Consider the following 18299-nt stretch of genomic DNA (forward strand, 5'->3'; position numbering starts at 1 on the left):
ATCGCTGCTATAATGCTCTGGTATAATTCGTATACCAGAGCATTATTGCCTGTCAGTGTAAATCTGACAGGCAATCTGTTAGGACGTGCCTCCGGCGCGTCCTAACAGGCATATGTCCAGGGCAGACCTGGGGGCTTTTATCAAGCCCCCGGCTGCCATGACACCCCATCGGAGACCCGCGATTGCATTCGCGGGCCGCCGATGGGTGAGAGAGGGAGCGCACTCCCTCTGTAAACAAAGTTAAATGCCGCGGTCGCTATTGACGGCGGCATTTAACGGGTTAAACGGCCGCGATCGAAGTAAACTTCGATCGCGGGTGTTGGAGCAGGAGCTCAGCTGTCATCAGACAGCAGAGCCCCGGCACCAGCCTGCACGGGAGACCCGTGCAGGACTTAGACTAGGCTGACGTGAAAAGGCGTCAGCCTAGCCTAAAGCCCAGTAGTGAATGACGTTAAAAGGCGTATTAGTGGTCACTAAGGGGTTAAAAAGAGTGACCCACTGGAGGCCAATGGTCAGAGAAATGGAGCAAAGTTCAAGTTTTCATTTAGTCCAAATGGACGCAAGGTCCCCAGAGTCCAGATCCACTTTGATTCATACTGGGCCAATTTTTTTGATATATCACCTTTACGGATATTTGGCTCAATGAAGTCAATACCTCTGACTTTCAACTTCGTTGGATCACATGCGTGGTGTGTCTTGAAGTGTCTAGCCACAGGTTTGAGAAATTCTAGTGTATCACTGGCATTTGCTCCCATTATGTCTCTTACATGTTCTCTCACCCGGATCTTAAATTCTCTAGTAGTGAGACCGATGTATATTTTTGGGCATGGGCATGTAGCATAATAAACTACTGCCTTTGTTGAACACGAGATTGAATGAGTAATGGAAAAAGTCTTCTTAACTGCTGAGTCAGAGAAAGAGGTCGCCCTCTCAATGTTGGAGTATGCAACACAATTTCCACATGCTCTGCAGACCCATTTTGGGCCCTTGGTGCCAAATGGAAATTTCAAATTGTTACGTTGATAGTAACTTTTGACGAGATGATCTTTAAGATTCTGTGATCGTCTTGCAGAAATACTTGGGTATTTAGTGATGTATTTCTCTATTGTGGGGTCTGTAAGTAGAATAGGCCAGAATTGTTTAATTATTTCTTTCATCTGAAACCAGCGTGAGTGGTAATTTGTTGTGAATCTTACCTGTACTTCAGATTGGTTTTTCGGTTTGGGAAATAGGAGGCTCTCTCTCGGGGTGCTTTTCACACGGTGGTATGCTTTTTTAATCGATCTTTTACTATACCCGCGGGCCAAGAAACGGTTGGTGAGGTCGTAGGCCTGTTTTTCAAAAACCTAAGTAGAGGAACAAATGCTTCTGATCCTCAAGAATTGGCCTGTTGGTATTGCCCGTATAGTCTGTTGAGGATGAGAGGAAGAAGCATGAAGGAGAGAGTTTACCGCAGTAGTTTTGCGGAAAACATCAGTTTGAAGGAACCCGTTAGAGTCCCTTAATAATTTGATATCCAAGAATTCTGCTTGATGTTTATCAAAATGGTAAGTTAACTTAATGTTAAAATCATTTCTATTCAAGTCTTGTATAAATGTTGCAAGTGATGCCGACGTGCCATTCCAAATAAGTAGGATGTCATCAATGTACCGGGCCCAAAATATGACCTCGTCCATTGAAGCATTCCGTCCGCCCTGAAACAGGTCTCTCTCCCACAGCCCCAGGAACAGATTGGCATATGAGGGTGCGCAAGCCGCCCCCATTGCCGTTCCCTGGAGCTGTAGGTAGAAAGACCCATTAAAAAAAAAAAAATTGTGAGTAAGGGCGAATTCCAGTAAGGTGAGTATGAATTAAGCAAAATTAGTTTCCAAATTCTTTGTATTAAGAAAAAACTCCACTGCTTTGAGTCCGTCAGCATGACGGATGCTAGTATATAGCGACTCAACGTCGCAAGTGACTAGCAACATGTTGTCCTCTATATTAATTCCATCAACCCTTTGAAGTAGATCCGCTGTGTCTCGTATGTATGACGGTAGACACTCGACAAATCCCTTTAAGTTATGGTCAATAAACTTACAGGCTTTTTCTGCCATATTGCCCCTACCTGATATGATGGGACTTCCAGGAGGGATCTTAGGGTCTTTATGTACTTTAGGGAGTAAGTAAAGGGTTGGGATAGTTGGTTCAACTACTGTAAGTGCTTCATAGAGGTCTTTTGTGATGGTGTTGTCAAATAAGGCTTTATTCAATATTTTTTGTAGATCTAGTTTAAAGGCAGACAAAGGGTTATAGGTTAATTTTTTGTAACCGTTTTTATCGTACAGTTGTCTGTGAGCCTCAATTTCGTACATAGTACACGGCCAGACCACGACATAACCGCCTTTGTCGGCTGCCTTAAACACAACATCATCCATTTTGGTCAGTTTCTTAAGGCTTTGTCTTTGAGATTTTGATAAATTGTCACATGCGATGTTATTGGGTATTTTCGCAAATTCACGACTCACTGATTTCACAAATGAGTCTACTGCTGGGCACATAGTCATTGCAGGAAAGCGTTTGGATTTAATTCTTATTGATACGGGGACTTTACCTGACGGTTCGGATTCCTGTTCTCTCAATAGTTCTTCTAGATCACGTAGGGTTTGTTGTTCCACTGTGGTTGTAAACATTTCGTTAAACTCTGCCCTGTCGAAGAATTTTTTATAAATCAGAGATCTACCAAAAATATGGAGGTCTTTGATTGCTGAAAAGCTGTCAAATCGGGCACATGGGGAAAAAGTCAGCCCCTTTTCCAGTACCTCCATATCTGAGGTAGAGAAATTGTGTGATGATAGGTTAATTACCTTAAGATGGTTTGAAGTTTCTCCCATCTCAGGTTTCCTTTTGTTAGATGTTTGTTTGTGTACCATCTTCCTTTTTTGTCTGGTGCCATACGGGTGATACATCCGTTGACGGGATCCACTGTCTGACTCGCTTTGTGAGGACAGTGAAGTTATTGAAATAGAACGATTTAATTTAGCCGGAAGATGGTTTTTCCTCCATTTATACACTTTTTTCTGTGCGTAATCATTGGTATCTCTAGCAAACTTTTTAGATTTCTTATCCTTTATCTCCTTTTCCCATTCAATAAATTGCACTTCAAGTGTTTGGTTGAAAGAGCATAGGTTTTCAGGTGTCATTTTTGTATTCAACAGAGATTGTGTGGTATCGATTTCTATGTCAATTTGATCTAGCATGGTCTGGTTAAGGCCTACTAGAAGTTCTATAAAGCCCAAAGAGCTCTGGCTACAGATATCCTCCCATTTGGTAATAAATATATCATCGTCAATTGGGAAAGATGGGAAGATCTGGACTCTGAGGCGCCTGGGAATGAGTTTTCTTTGGATATAATTCTCCAAGAAAATTTTATTCCACCAAATTTTCATGCGGCGGTGGGGTAAATTTTTATATTTGTTTTGCGTTTCATTCACATTTCCCTGACCATTAAAAACAAGCTGAGCTGACTCGTCGTTAAAAACCTGGTCCATTTGAGAGCGCCAAATACGTTCTCTCGCTTTGTGATCCATGGACCCTGAAGTACGTATATCTGTGGAAAACACACAGCAAAAATTAACCAACAAACACCTATTGGTACATTCAGGAAAGTTGGGAAAGTACCGGACCTTAGTAAAATATTATAATATTCCACCAAGGTGGGGCTAACTTCCTCTCTTAGGTACTTAAAAAATCCTCCCGTAAACCCATCTGGCCCCGGGGCCTTTCCGTTGGATAAGGTCCTAATGGTACTCGTGATTTCCTCCAATGTAACCTATGCGCTCAGGTAATCGTTCTGCTCCTGAGTGAGCCCAGGCAAATTTACCCTTTCCAAAAATTCCCTACCTTTTTGGGGGTCAATGGGCGTGTCTGAGTAAAGGGCTTGGTAATACTTACGCAAAATAGTGTTAATTTTTTTTGGATCTGATGTAGGAATTCCGTTGGTGTCGTTAAGTGTTAAAATGTGCGATGGTGCATACCTCCCCTTTGCTAGGCGTGCTAATAATTTGCCCGCTTTATTGCTGAAACGCATGAAATCAGCATCAAATTGGGACCAATAAATACTTTCTCTTTTATCTAACCACTGATAAAATTGCCGCTTGGCTTCCCTCCAGGTCTCCCCCAGAGACTTTGACGGAGAGTGTAAAAATGTTGCGTATGCACACCGTAATCATTCACTCGCTGTCTTGTACCCTTCGTTAGTCTTGCATTTAAGATTAGACATAAATTGCATAATTTTCCTGCGAATTACCGCTTTAGCTGTACGCCAATACAATGACGGGTCCGAACGATGCGACGCATTATCCCCATCAAATTCCGTCCACCATCCCCTTAACTTCTGTAAAAAGCCCTCATCCGTTGCCAGAAAGGAGGTGACCCTCCATATAAAATCCAGTCCCCTAGCTACTGTGTCGGCCAGAGTAATGGTAACCAGGGCATGATCCGAAATGATGAGATCCTATATTGCCGCGTCACTCAACCGGCGGGAAAAGGAGTCATTCATGAGCAAATAATCAATACGCGACCACGATGGACATGAGAATAGTGTGTGTATTCCCGAGCATCAGGGTGTAAATTCCTCCAAGCATCTGTAAGGGCAGTGTGTCTTAAAAAGTCTGGCAAGATCCTATCCCTATTTCTATGCGAAATGGCCCCTGCACGCCTATCCTCCCTGGAGGACCTTACCGTATTAATGTCTCCCCCTAGTACTAATAATTTGGTGCGGTCCTGCTGAAGTTGGGCTTCCAAGTGACCAAAAAACCCTGTGTTGGCCGCATTCGGGCCATAAACATTATGGATACTAATAGTTTCCCCTGCATGTTCCACCACTAGATGGATCCAACGGCCCTCATTATCACGTTCCTGGGATACCAATGTAAAAGCAAAATTTTTGTGCAGCAAATTATGACTCCCGCTTTATCATCTCTAGCAGCTGAGCCAAAAACTTGACCCACCCAGAACTTTTGCAGATACTTAAATTCTGGCTCGGTAAGGTGAATTTCCTGTAACAGGGCAACATCTGGATGTAATCGTTTCAGGTGTCGCAAAAGTTTGGTCCTTTTCTGTGGGGATCTAAGTCCCTTGACGTTCCATGAAATTATTTTCATGTTATTGGGCAATGCATAAGATGAGCTAAGGCGTCAAAAAGCCGTGATCGGTTCGGGGAGTCGGATCCATCTTTACCTAAAAGCCATGCATAAACATTAAGAACACAGCCAAAACCCAGCCTAGAGAACAAAACTAAACTCCAAATCAAAGCCATCAGACCTTGACCAAAAGAAAAAGAAAAAATGCCTGCGGCAAGGGCCTTCAACCCACTAGTACCCATTGGCGTAAGAGACTTCACTTTTTTCTGTTGTGCACTAACACGTCTCTCCCTCCCCCTCCCCTCCCCCCAGACCTGCTTTTTTTTTAATCACATATAGTGACAGCGCTGCACCAGCCCATAACATACCATAAACCCCTTGCAACCGGTACACATTCTTATACCAAAGGACCAACAGCCCAGAATCCGTTCAGATTACAGTATAGTATATAGACATAAACACTGCTCCACTTCAAGGCTGCCACGAACAACGACCCAGTGGCCCCTAGCGACCATTCCCCGAGTTTGTGACCTGCCACGGACATTAATAGTTCTGTACGAGAGAGAGGCCTTGTAGAATTCTCGATCGGAAATGCACCTAAGTAGAGAGCCTAGAACAGGCCCTAACTCAAACTCAAGCCCCCTGCAGTGTGAATACGGCAGAATATCAAAAAGCATACATTTTAACATTGTAACATTAGAGAATTTGACGACAGAAAAAATGCTGCATTATAAGACAGTCAAGTGCAATCATCAAGAATTATCTGCAAACTTATCTGCAAAAGATCGAAACCTGCGATTGATCTACAGCATCCACAGAACCACCTCATAAGATATAAGGGTCCTGAGAAAACTCCGCTCGTGAATCAGGAGACGTAGACCGGGTGCGGTTCCGCGGCCGTCTCTGCGGCTTCGGAGTGTCCCCTCTGTTCCTGGATCTTCCTCCACGGGCTCTTCCGGGTGTGGGCATTAAAGCTTCTGCCCAGGTTCGCTCCATATCCAATCGACTCCGTCCGACTTCTCTTGACTTGCGACGTGGGCTGTGTGCTGGACGGCGTTGCTCCCCATGCGGGGGGCAGTTTCTACATAACTCTGCAAGTGCGTCCTCCGCTTCCTTCGGTGTGGTAAATGTCTTGGTCCAACAGCTTTCTTGAAACACCCGTAAGATGGCTGGATATTGCAGGTTAAAACGCACTTTCGCTTGGAACAGCGTGGTACAGATCTTGCTGAAGGAACATCTGCGTTTCGCGACCTCAGTAGAATAGTCCTCGAAAAGTAGCACTCTCATGCCCATTATCTCCAAAGGTCGAGATCTGCTGCGAAATGCCTTCATAAGTGCCACCTTATCATTGTAATCCAACAGCTTAAAGATGACTTGTCTGGGGCGTAGCGAGCTGCTGCCGTCCGCTGATGGAAGATTTCTAGGGTCCGGTCCCACCCTGTGCGCCCTTTCCACCCAGCAGGGATGCTGGAGACCCAATGCTGCTGGCAATGTCCTCTCACATAGACGCTGCAAATCAGAAGGGACCACCGCTTCTTTCAGACCCACAAGTCGCAGGTTGCTCCTACTGGAGCGGTTTTCTAGGTCCTCCACCTTGTCCCCCAATTGCGTAGTAGTAGACAACACCACTTTAAGTTTGGATTGCAGGCGCTCAAATTCATCCTCCAACAGCGTTATACGCTGTTCTAATTCATCAGTCCTGGAAGTTACTTGTGCCAGATCCGCATGCATGCGGTTAAGAGAAGCTTGCACCGTTTTTTCCAGTGCCTTTTGCAGGTCAGGAGCTATCCGCTTAGCCACTTCATGGGCCAGGGCTATATAATCGACAGGTGCAGGATAAGAAGAGGCTATGGGCTCTGCAGGGCTTGAAAACGGGGACTGAGGCTGTTGCAGCTCATCATCCTGTGTGTATAGCGGGGGAGCAGTGGCGGGAAGCGCCGCCATCTTACCTCCCTTCTCCACGGCCGCAGCTGTATCCTCCTTGGCCGGCTTGTGTGCGCTTCTGATGAGGTATCGTTCCATGCAGGCACCACTGGGTACGCTCCAGTGTGCAGGGCCGGTGTCTGACTGCTGATTTTCGCCACCGAAGCGACTGTTGCAGGCAAGCAGGCTAGGTGGGAGCGGGAGCTCAGTCACTTGTGTCCTGCATCGCCAGCGCCGGAACCGGAAGTCCTCGCTATAACGTTTTTATTTGTTGGGCTAGCAATGTGATTTTTGCAATTTTGTTTTTTCATGATCAATTCTTGGTCTTTTCAGCACATTTAGGCTTATAGTTTAAAAAAGTTAAATATGCTATTTTGCTTTTTAGGTAATTTGTTCTAGTAATATATTGTCAGGAATAGGTGCAAAGCAAGAGCAGAGAGACAGAGAGCTCAGTGGATGCTGCTGCTTCTAAAAGTCCATGGAGAGGGTAGTGGAGCAGGAGAAGGACGCATGTGCACCAAGGCTGCTATAGCTTCTAAGGATGTGCTACAGAGAGATAGTGGACCAGGATAGCTCTCTGCTCTGCGTGTGCAGTGTATAGAAGATATGATAGCAGTTAAGCTCCAACCACTACCTCAGGGAAAATTGAGAATTAGAGTGAAAGCCTGCAGATGGAAGACTGCTAAAAACAATGTCATATAATTGTCAGAAATAGTGTTATTCCTCCTGTGCACACATATGATAGATTATTCTGAAAAGTTGTCTAAAAATTAGCTAAACTTTAAGGGTCCTTAAGAAGTTTTCAAAGTGGGTTTAAAGATGTGTTTTTTTTTACATATTGGATTAAAAAAAAAAAAGATTAATTACACCTATTTTAACTAGTTACCCACTGCCCTATACTATAAACATTTTGGTGGTCCACACCCATCTCTGCAAGGATGTTTTAAAACGTCCAGCAGAGTTTTCCCCTCACGCCTCTCGCCTCTATCACTTATTTTAAAACACAATATCGAAGCTCTATTTGTTCTGAGAAAAACAAGACTAAATAAATATAGGTTGGCAGAGGAAATTAAAAATAAATTAATATTAAACTGTCACATGCCTAAATCTTGAATGAGGCCACTTTATTAGGTCCACTTTTTTAGTGCTTGATAGGACCCTCTTTCCCCTTAGAACAGCCTGAATTCTTAGTAGAATGATATAACAAGATACTGGAAATATTTATTACAAATTCTTATTGATGACCTCTGTCTATTCCACAGCATCCTAAAGATGTGCTATAAAATTGAGATCCGGTTGCTGTTCAGTCATTAGGATTTACAGGCCTCATTGTCATATCCGTGAATTCAGTAGAGATGTGTGCTTTGTTTCATTATCTTGTTAAATTTAGACTATGGCCAAGATTAGATTGTCTGTCTGTTAAGATTTTGTATGTCTAATTAGTATTGTAGGGCCAAACGTGTTGGCAGAGGACAGGCTGCATTGCCAGACAAGGATCTTCTTTTAAAATTTTTATTTTTTTTATCAAGTCAAGCTTTATGTAATAAAAGTGGAGGGCTGGGTTTAGATTAGAATCCTGGACTTTGTCATGGATATATTTTAAAGTGTTATACAAAGCGTTATAAGGCTAGAATCACACATATAGTTTTTGAGGCAGGTTTTTGTGCTGAAGCAAGGCATGGATTCATAAGGCAAGGCTTAAACTTCTCCTTCCTGTTTGATGCACTTCTGGCCTTGGCTCAAAACACTGCATGTGTGTTTCCAGCCTAATATGAATGTTATAGATTAGTCAACTTTGTGTTTTAAAACAAAATACATTTTTAATCCTAACAGAAAATCCCAGTAAGAAATCTGAGGGAAACTTCATGTTATCGATAAATTATAAAATAGAAGATGAAGATATCATGCAGCAGTCTTCAGGAGAAAACCTCTTTACCCTTAATGTACATCCAAGACTTCATATTACAGATCTATTATATAATTCAACTAATCCTGAGAAACCTTCTCCTGACCAATCACAGATTGTTACCACAATTACAGCTCAGAAAGGGGTTAAAAGGTTTCAATGTGGTAAACAGTTCACAAAAACCACGGATATTTTTTCAAACAAAATAATTGACACAGGGGAGAAGCCATATTCATGTCCACTATGTGAGAAATGTTTTACAGATAAATCAAGTCTTGTTAAACATGAGAGACGTCACTCAGGAGAGAAGCCGTATTCATGTTCAGAGTGTGGGAAATGTTATACAGAAAAATCAGATCTTGTTATACATGAGAGAATACACACAGGAGAGAAGCCATATTCATGTTCAGAATGTGGGAAATGTTTCACACATAAATCAAGTCTTGTTACACATGAGAGAATTCACACAGGAGAGCAGCCATATTCATGTTCAGAATGTGGGAAATGTTTTAGACAAAAACCAAATCTTGTTATACACGAGAGAAGTCACACAGGAGAGAAGCCGTATTCATGTTCAGAATGTGGTAAATATTTTACAGATAAATCATATCTTGTTATACATAAGAGAAGTCACACAGGTGAGAGGCCATATTCATGTTCAGAATGTGGGAAACGTTTTACACAAAAATCACATCTTGTTACACATCAGATGATTCACACAGGAGAGAAACCTTATTCATGTTCAGAATGTGAGAAATGTTTTATAACTAAAGGCAAACTTAGGGCTCATCAGAGAAACCACACAGGAGAGAAGCGATTTTGATGTTTTATATGTGGAATATATTTTACAAAGAAATCAAATTTTGAAACTCCTCAGAGAATTCACATGGAGTAGAACCCATATTCTCCTTTAAAATGTGGGAAATTCTATAGGAGCAAAAAAAGATTTTAAACACATTAGATTATTCACAGACCTTAAACAGCCAATAATAGTGTTTGTTAATTTTTTGGGTGGAGTTAACCTGAATCTGCCAAACACCCAAACTATATTTATCGGAGGTCAACTTTGATTGGGATCCATGGAGAAAAAGTATTGTGGACATAAGGAAGAAAAGAAGAGCCTGGTTTACTTACAAAGCAAAGAAGCTGAGTTGTCACCATGAACCTTGCTTCTTATTACTGTATTCATAAATTCACCCACACTGCAGGAGAATCCAGAGTGACAGTAAGATCAATGTCAACTTTTTGGTTTTAACATATATGGACATTTTTATATTTGATTTTTAACTACGTGATAAGTGTTAAAGGGAAGTATGGAACGGGCTGAGCACGCTCCTTACTTAGCGGGTGACGGCAGTGTAATACAGCCGTCACCTCACTGCAACGGGTTGAATCAAAGATCAAATCAAAGATTCTGCCCGTTAAACCCCTTAAATGTCGTAGTCAATCGCACCATCTAAGGGGTTAGAAAGAAGGGCCGAGCCCCTACGATGGCTCGACGCCCCACCCCCCGCGACGTGATCGAGGGGTGCCGATGGTCGTCATGGCAAACTGGGGGCCTAATGAAGGCCCCCAGGTCTGCCATCTTTGTACTCCTATTAATCTCTGCCTCCAATAACTAATAATATACTGCAATACATTAGTATTGCAGTATATAGTGCCAGCGATCCAAAGACCGCTGGTGTAAGTCCACTAGGGGGACTAATAAAGAAAGTTAAATACAGTTAAGGATTTGTTTTTTTTTAACTTTATTTTAAAAAACAACGTTTTCCCCAAACACAATGTAAAAAAATTAAAACGTAAACATATCTAGTATCATCTTGTCCGTAAAAGTATTAGAATATAACATTATTTAACCCGCTTGGTGAACGCCGTAAAAAAAACAAAACGCCAGAATTGCTGTTTTTTGGTTACCTCATCTCCCGCAAAAAAATGAAATTAAAAGTGATCAAAAAGTCAAACATAATTTTGCTACAGCTTGTTATGCTCAGGAAAAAAATTATTACCATCGAGTAGGAATCTTTAGTTATAAGGTCCTTTTACATAGGGCATTTCCCTTCCATGTCTGATCGTTGTTGGAGATGTCTCACTGCTCCTGGAACTATGCTGCACTTTTAATCATTCCTGGTCATGTGACAGCAGTGAAAAAAGATGTTTTCCAAACATTTTCTATCAGCTGGCAGATGTGTCATAACTCGGCATTAGAAATCTACACAGTGCCCCTCACTTTTGGAATGGGTTTCGGAATTGAACCACATTATGAGACTGGAGAGTCTGTTGACGAGTGATATGGGTTGTAATAATAAATTCCTCTGCACGTGGACAGGCTGGATTACATTCAAAGACAGTGATGCTCTTCCTCGCTGGTTGAATGATAATGCCTGCTGACTTCGCCTCTTCACTTTTAAAAGGTCTTTCTCAGCAATGCCCCTCCCTTTTTTTTCTCCCTTCTCCCTTCTTTGTTTCCCACTTCTTTCTTGGGTCTCTTGTTTCTCTCATTTTACATATATAACTTTGATGTATGTATCATTTTTGAGTACTTATGTAATTGTTTCTGTAATTTGTACGTTTACATTATATTTTAGTTTTTCTTATTTTTTTTGTAGATGCTTCTAGACCTTGTGTCAATTGCTACATCATGCATATTTTATATTACATATACATGTTACTGTTGTCCTCTTACCACTTGCATACTGTTGTTGTATGTGATTATATTTCTACTGTACTTTTGTTTATTGCAATACGAATAAAACGTAATAATGAAAAAAAAAGTCTCATGTACCACAAAATGGTATCAGTAGAAACTACAGCTTGCCCCGCAAAAAAATAAACCCTCATACCGCTCAATCGACAGAAAAATAAAAAAGTTAAGGCTCTCAGAATATGGGGAGACAAAAAATTTTTATTTTTAACAATCCGTTTTTTCCTTGTAAAAGTAGTAAAACATAAAAAAAATATACATAAATAAGGTATCGCTGTAATTAGATTGATCCACATAATAAAGTTAGCATGTAATTTTTACCACATGGAAGAACACAAAAAAACAAAACCCTCTAAAAAATTTCGGAAACTGTTTTTTATTACCATTTCAACCTACAAAGAAATTTAAAAAAAATAAAAAAGTTATGGCTTTTGGAAGGTACAAAAGTGAAAATCCGAAAAATGGCTACGGAGGGACTCAACTGTACATCCTGGCGAGAGGTTAGTTCCCGCAACAGAATGTACAGCTTCTGAACTATTCCCGGTGCAGTCCAACACTGATGATTTCTGCAATTAACCCCTTAAATGCGGTGGTCAATAGCGATTATCGCACTTATGGGGTTTGTAGCAAATCGGATCCACTCATGACACGATTGCAGGGGTTCCTATAGCTGGCAATGCAACTGGAGGCCTGACAATGGCCTCTGGGTCTGCCATGTACGCAGGGCCGGCGTCAGCACCCGGCAAACCCGGGCAAGTGCCGGGGCCCACTCCACTTGGGGGGCCCACTCGGCCTCCGGGTGCTGACGCATCCGTTGTTAAGGCATCATTGTCCATATATGGACAGTGATGCAAGAAGGAGAGGAGTCCCAGACAGAGTGCTAGCGGCTCTGCTCCAGGACTCCGTCTCTGGGAAAACCCCTGACATTGCTGTCCATATATGGACAGTGAATATGGACAGCGATGCCAGGACCAGAGCAGTTATTTAGCCTGACCGCGCTGGTCCCACCTCCAACTGAGCCTGCATCCACAGGACAGAGATTCAGTTGGGTTGAATTCCGGAGCCTCGCTCCAGCATTCACTCTGCCATGAGCAGCTCATAACAGGCAGGCGCTATGTAGTGACGTTACTACATCGCGCCTGTCTGTGACGAGTCACTCACAGCACAGTGCAGATGAGGAGAAGGATCCTCCACACGTCGTGGGAATGGGTATAGGTAAGTAATTATGTTGTTATATTTCTTTTAGGTACATATGGGGGCATTATATTAGGTATGGGAGGGGGTCCTATTGTAGCTGCAGAGGGGGCAATATACTGTATGGGGGCATTATACTGTATGGTGCAGCTATGGGGGCATTGTACTGTATGGTGCAGCTATGGGGGGCATTATACTGTATGGTGCAGCTATGGGGGGCATTATACTGTATGGTGCAGCTATGGGGGCATTATACTGTATGGTGCAGCTATGGGGGGCATTATACTGTATGGTGCAGCTATGGGGGCATTATACTGTATGGTGCAGCTATGGGGGGCATTATATGGTATGGGGCAATGTGGGGCATTATACTGTATGGGGCAGATTTGGGGAGAATTATACTGTATGGGGCAGCTATTGGGGCATTATACTGTATGGTGCAGCTATAGGGGCATTATACTGTAGGGTGCAGCTATGGGGGGAATTATACTGCATGGTGCAGCTATGGGGGGCATTATACTGTATGGTGCAGCTATGGGGGCATTATACTGTATGGTGCAGCTATGGAGGGCATTATACTGTATGGTGCAGCTATGGCGGGCATTATACTGTGTGGGGCAGCTACGGGGAGCATTATACTGTGGTGGTCAGCTATGGGGGGTATTATACAGTGTGGGGGCAGCTATGGGGCATTATACTGTGTGGGGGAGCGGCTATGGGGTCATTATACTGTGTGGTGGATTTATACTGTGGGAGCAGCTATGGGGGGCATTATACTGTGGTGGTCCGCTATGGGGCATTATAGTGTGGGGGCAGCTATGGGGAGCATTATACTGTGTGGGGGCAGCTACGGGGGGCATTATACTATGTGGGGGCAGCTATGGGGGATCATTATACTGTGTGGGCAGCTATGGGGGCATTATAATGGGAGGGAATTCATGGGGTCTGTCGGGCAAGGCAGCTGGGCATAGGCGTGCGCAGGGGTCTGGTGGTGTTGGGTAGGGGGGGCCTAAGCTGAATTCTTGCACCAGGGCCCATGAGCCTTTAGCTACGCCACTACCAGGAAGAGTGCTAGTAGTGCTCTGCCCGGGACTATGGATCTGGGGTTGCCCCTGACAACACTGTCCATATATAGACAGTGACGTCACGAGCTGTGTGGCACTACCTGGGAGGAGGGGGCTGTGTGGTACTACCTGGGAGGAGGGGGTTGTGTGGCACTATATACAGAGGGCACTATATTTATTGGTGTACAAACTGGGGACCTAACTTCTATATGGGGGCATAAACAGGGCCTAACGTCTATATAGGGGCACAAAGTGAAGATTTTTGGAATTTTATTGCCGCCGTGAGTTTCCCCGCAAAGGGGCCCACTAAGTCTTTGTCACCCAAGGGCCCACATATACCTGGAGCCGGCCCTGCATGTATGAAGCTTAGGAGGACCCGCCTCCGGCAGGTCCTGATGAGCTTGCTGTCAGTGTTACACTACGTAGGTAGTGTAATGTATTAGTATAGGGATCAGTGCTGCAAGCCTTCAAGTCCCCTAGTGGGACAAAAAAAAAGTTGAAAAAATATTGTATAAAAGTGTAAAAATAAAAGTTAAAAAAACAAAAACTGCCTTTTTTTATGTCTTTTATTATAGGAAAAAAAATGAAAACATTAAAAAAAGTACACATATTTGATATTACCGCGTTCGTAACGATCCAAACTGTAAAACTATAATGTTATTTTTTCCGCATGGTAAACACTGCAAAAAAAACAACAAAAAACAATGCCAGAATCGCTTTGTTTTGGTCACCACCCCTTCCAAAACATAGAATAAAAAGTGATCAAAGAGTCGCATGTTCCCCAAAATAGTGGCAATAAAAACTACAACCCGTCCTGCAAAAAAACAAGCCCCTACTGTCACGGAGCGGGTTAGTGGATCCACTAGGCCGTACCGCCGCAACGGGGAGGCAGCTGGCCAATCAACAGGACACCCCAGAAATACAATGTCCCGCACAAGGGTACCTGAATAGTCCAGATGGTGGCCGCAGCTCTGGCACAGATGAGATGGGTGCAGCAGATGGCGCCAAACGTGGCGGATGACACAGGAGCCGCAAGTTGCGCCAGATGTGGCGGATTCCTCCGCACGTGGCAGGTAACACAGGACGTGGCGGATTCCTCCGGACGTGGCAGATTCCTCTAGACATGGCAGATGACACAGGACGTGGCGGATTCCTCCGGACGTGGCAGATGACACAGGACGTGGCGGATTCCTCTGGACGTGGCAGATGACACAGGAAGTGGCGGATTCCTCCGGACGTGGCAGATGACACAGGACGTGGCAGATTCCTCTGAACGTGGCAGATGACACAGGACGTGGCAGAACTTGATACTAGGGCAAAGCACGGGAAACAGGAACGGGGAACAAGGTACGGGTAACAACAGGAACGGGAAACACTAAGGGACCATTTGCAAGACAGACTGGGAAAACTAACAACGCTCAGGCATCGAACTAGGGGGCTGGACCCCTCTTATAGCCCAGGGTACTCACGGGTCAAAGGTCGTTCAAGATGTCCGGTGCGCGCGCTGCCCCTTTAAGAGCAGGGACGAGCATGCGCGCGCACCCTGCGGGCTCCGGTGGAGGTGAGTGGATTCAAGCGCTGGCGTCTCCTGAGGAGGAGGCTGGGGCCAGCGCTTGCCGACTCGTGGCTGCGGCTGTCAGCGGGAGGCTGGAGCTGACAGCCCGCAGCCACGGATATTACAGTATCCCCCCTCTTACGCCCCCTCTTCTTGGGACCGGAGTGAGAGAGAAACTTCTTTAGAAGAGTTGGGGCATTGAGGTTCTCCTCTGGCTCCCAGGACCTCTCTTCGGGACCAAACCCCCTCCAATCTACCAAATAAAAGGTCTCTCCTCTCACTCTCTTGGTGTCCAAGATCTCCTTGACCTCAAAGATGTCCGAGGAGCCGCTGGGAGCAACCGCAGGGCTGGGAGTCTTGGAATAGCGGTTTAGGATCACAGGCTTCAGGAGGGAGACGTGGAAGAAGTTGGCAATCCTGAGGGTAGGAGGCAGCCGAAGGTTGTAGGCGACAGGGTTGATCTGCTGCAGGACCTCGAATGGTCCAAGGAACCTGGGAGCGAACTTGTATGAGGGCACCTTCAAGCGAATGTTCCGAGAGGACAGCCAGACTTTAGTCCCCGGAAGATACTGGGCTCTCTTCTCTTAGTATCTGCCTTTCGCTTCATGCGATCTACTGCCAGCAAAATAGAGGACCGGGTTTGTTGCCAGATTTGCAGGAAGTCCCCATATGCAGAGTCAGCAGCGGGAACCAGAGATGAAGTCGACACAGGAAGAGGGACTCTGGGATGTTGACTGTACACGATGTGAAACGGAGTGGAAGTGGTGGACTCACTTGTGTGGTTGTTGTAAGAAAATTCGGCCCATGGTAGAAGCTGTGCCCAGTTATCGTGCTGTGCAGAGATGAAGTGGCGGAGATAATTCTCCATGATCTGGTTGATCCTCTCAACTTGCCCATTGGACTGGGGATGATAGGCAGAGGAAAAGTCCAATCTCACATCCAGGAGTTTACAGAGGGCTCTCCAGAACCTTGAGGTAAACTGAACCCCCCAGTCGGACACAATGTGAAGAGGCAAGCCATGCAAGCGGAAGATGTGCTGAATGAAGAGACTTGCCAGACGAGGAGCAGAAGGTAGGCCGGTCAGCGGGATAAAATGAGCCATCTTAGAGAACCGGTCCACCACCACCCAGACAGTGTTACATACTGCTGAGGGGGGAAGGTCTGTGACGAAGTCCATCGCAATGTGCTGCCAGGGGACATTGGGTACAGGCAGAGGTTGAAGCAGACCGGCAGGCTTGGAGTGAGTCACTTTGTTAGAGGCACACACCGTGCAAGAAGAGACAAAGTCCAGAACATCCTTAGGTAGCGTGGACCACCAAAAGTGACGAGCAATCAGGTCTCTGGTTTTACGGACACCGGCGTGCCCAGCAAGTTTAGAACTATGTCCCCAGCGAAGAATTCTTCTCCTGTCTGCCAACCGAACAAAAGTCCTCCCAGGAGGGATGTCTCTAACCTGCAGAGGATTAGCAGTGACAATGCAGGACGGGTCTATGATGGTCTGAAGGGACTCCACCGTGTCTTCCGTCTCAAACGATCTGAACAGGGCATCGGCCCTCACATTCTTGACCGCGGGACGGTAGTGGAGCACAAACAGAAAACGGGTGAAGAACAGCGACCACCTGGCTTGACGAGGATTAAGTCTTTGAGCGGACTGAAGGTAAGTGGGGTTCTTGTGGTCGGTGAAGATCAGGATGGGGTGAGCAGCGCCCTCCAGAAGATGTCTCCACTCCTCCAGAGCCAATTTGATGGCCAGCAGCTCCCGATCTCCAATGGAGTAATTGCGCTCAGCAGAAGAAAACAGTCTAGAGTAGTAGCCACATACTACTGCCTTTCCTTTGGAGCTCCTCTGGAACAGAAGTGCACCTGCACCGACAGAGGAAGTGTCCACTTCCAGTGAGAACTGCCGAGATACGTCAGGATGATGGAGGATCGAGGCTGAAGTGAAGGATTTATTGAGGCTAATAAATGCGGACTCTGCCTCTGGAGTCCACACTTTAGCGTTCACACCCTTCTTGGTAAGGGTCGAGATGGGAGACGTCAGAGAAGAGAAGTTAGGAATAAACTGCCGGTAGCAATTTGCGAATCCCAGGAACCGCTGTATGGTCCTTAAGCCTTGGGGACGTGGCCACTCCAGGACAGCCTTCACTTTCTCAGGATCCATCTTGAGGCCTTGATCCGAGATGATGTAGCCCAGGAAGGGCAGAGAACTCTTCTCAAAGACGCACTTCTCCAGCTTGGCGTATAAATGATTCTCCCTCAATCGTAGTAGAACCTGATGGACATGCCTCCGATGAGTCGTCTGATCTGGGGAGAAAATCAAAATATCATCGAGATAAACAACAACACAGACATAGAGTAGATATCGGAAGATGTCGTTAACGAACTCCTGAAACACTGCGGGGGCGTTACACAGTCCGAAGGGCATCACCAGGTATTCGTAGTGCCCGTACTGGGTGTTAAATCCCGTCTTCCATTCGTCACCCCGGCGAATCCGGACTAGATTGTAAGCTCCACGCAGGTCAAGTTTCGAAAAAATGTTGGCCCCTCGTATGCGATCAAATAGCTCAGAGATGAGTGGCAACGGGTATTTGTTCTTGACTGTGATCAGGTTGAGGCCCCTGTAGTCAATGCAGGGACGAAGGGATCCATCCTTCTTTTTAACGAAGAAGAATCCAGTCCCAGCCGGGGAGGAAGATTTTCGTATAAAACCCCTCTCCAGATTCTCCTTGATATAGGCCGACATGGATAGAGACTCAGGCAAGGAGAGAGGATATACCCATCCACAGGGAAGTGAACCAGTTCAATGGGGCAGTCATAGGTGCGATGTGGAGGCAGC

The 18299-nt window shown here is 45.1% G+C and overlaps 1 pseudogene; it reads left to right on the forward strand.

Annotated features, from left to right (window-relative positions):
• LOC142656808 (uncharacterized) overlaps positions 1–18299 on the forward strand; it is a 609035-nt pseudogene that overhangs the window by 63580 nt on the left and 527156 nt on the right.

Source organism: Rhinoderma darwinii, chromosome 1, assembly GCF_050947455.1.
Source record: "Rhinoderma darwinii isolate aRhiDar2 chromosome 1, aRhiDar2.hap1, whole genome shotgun sequence".
Classification (NCBI taxonomy): domain Eukaryota; kingdom Metazoa; phylum Chordata; class Amphibia; order Anura; family Rhinodermatidae; genus Rhinoderma; species Rhinoderma darwinii.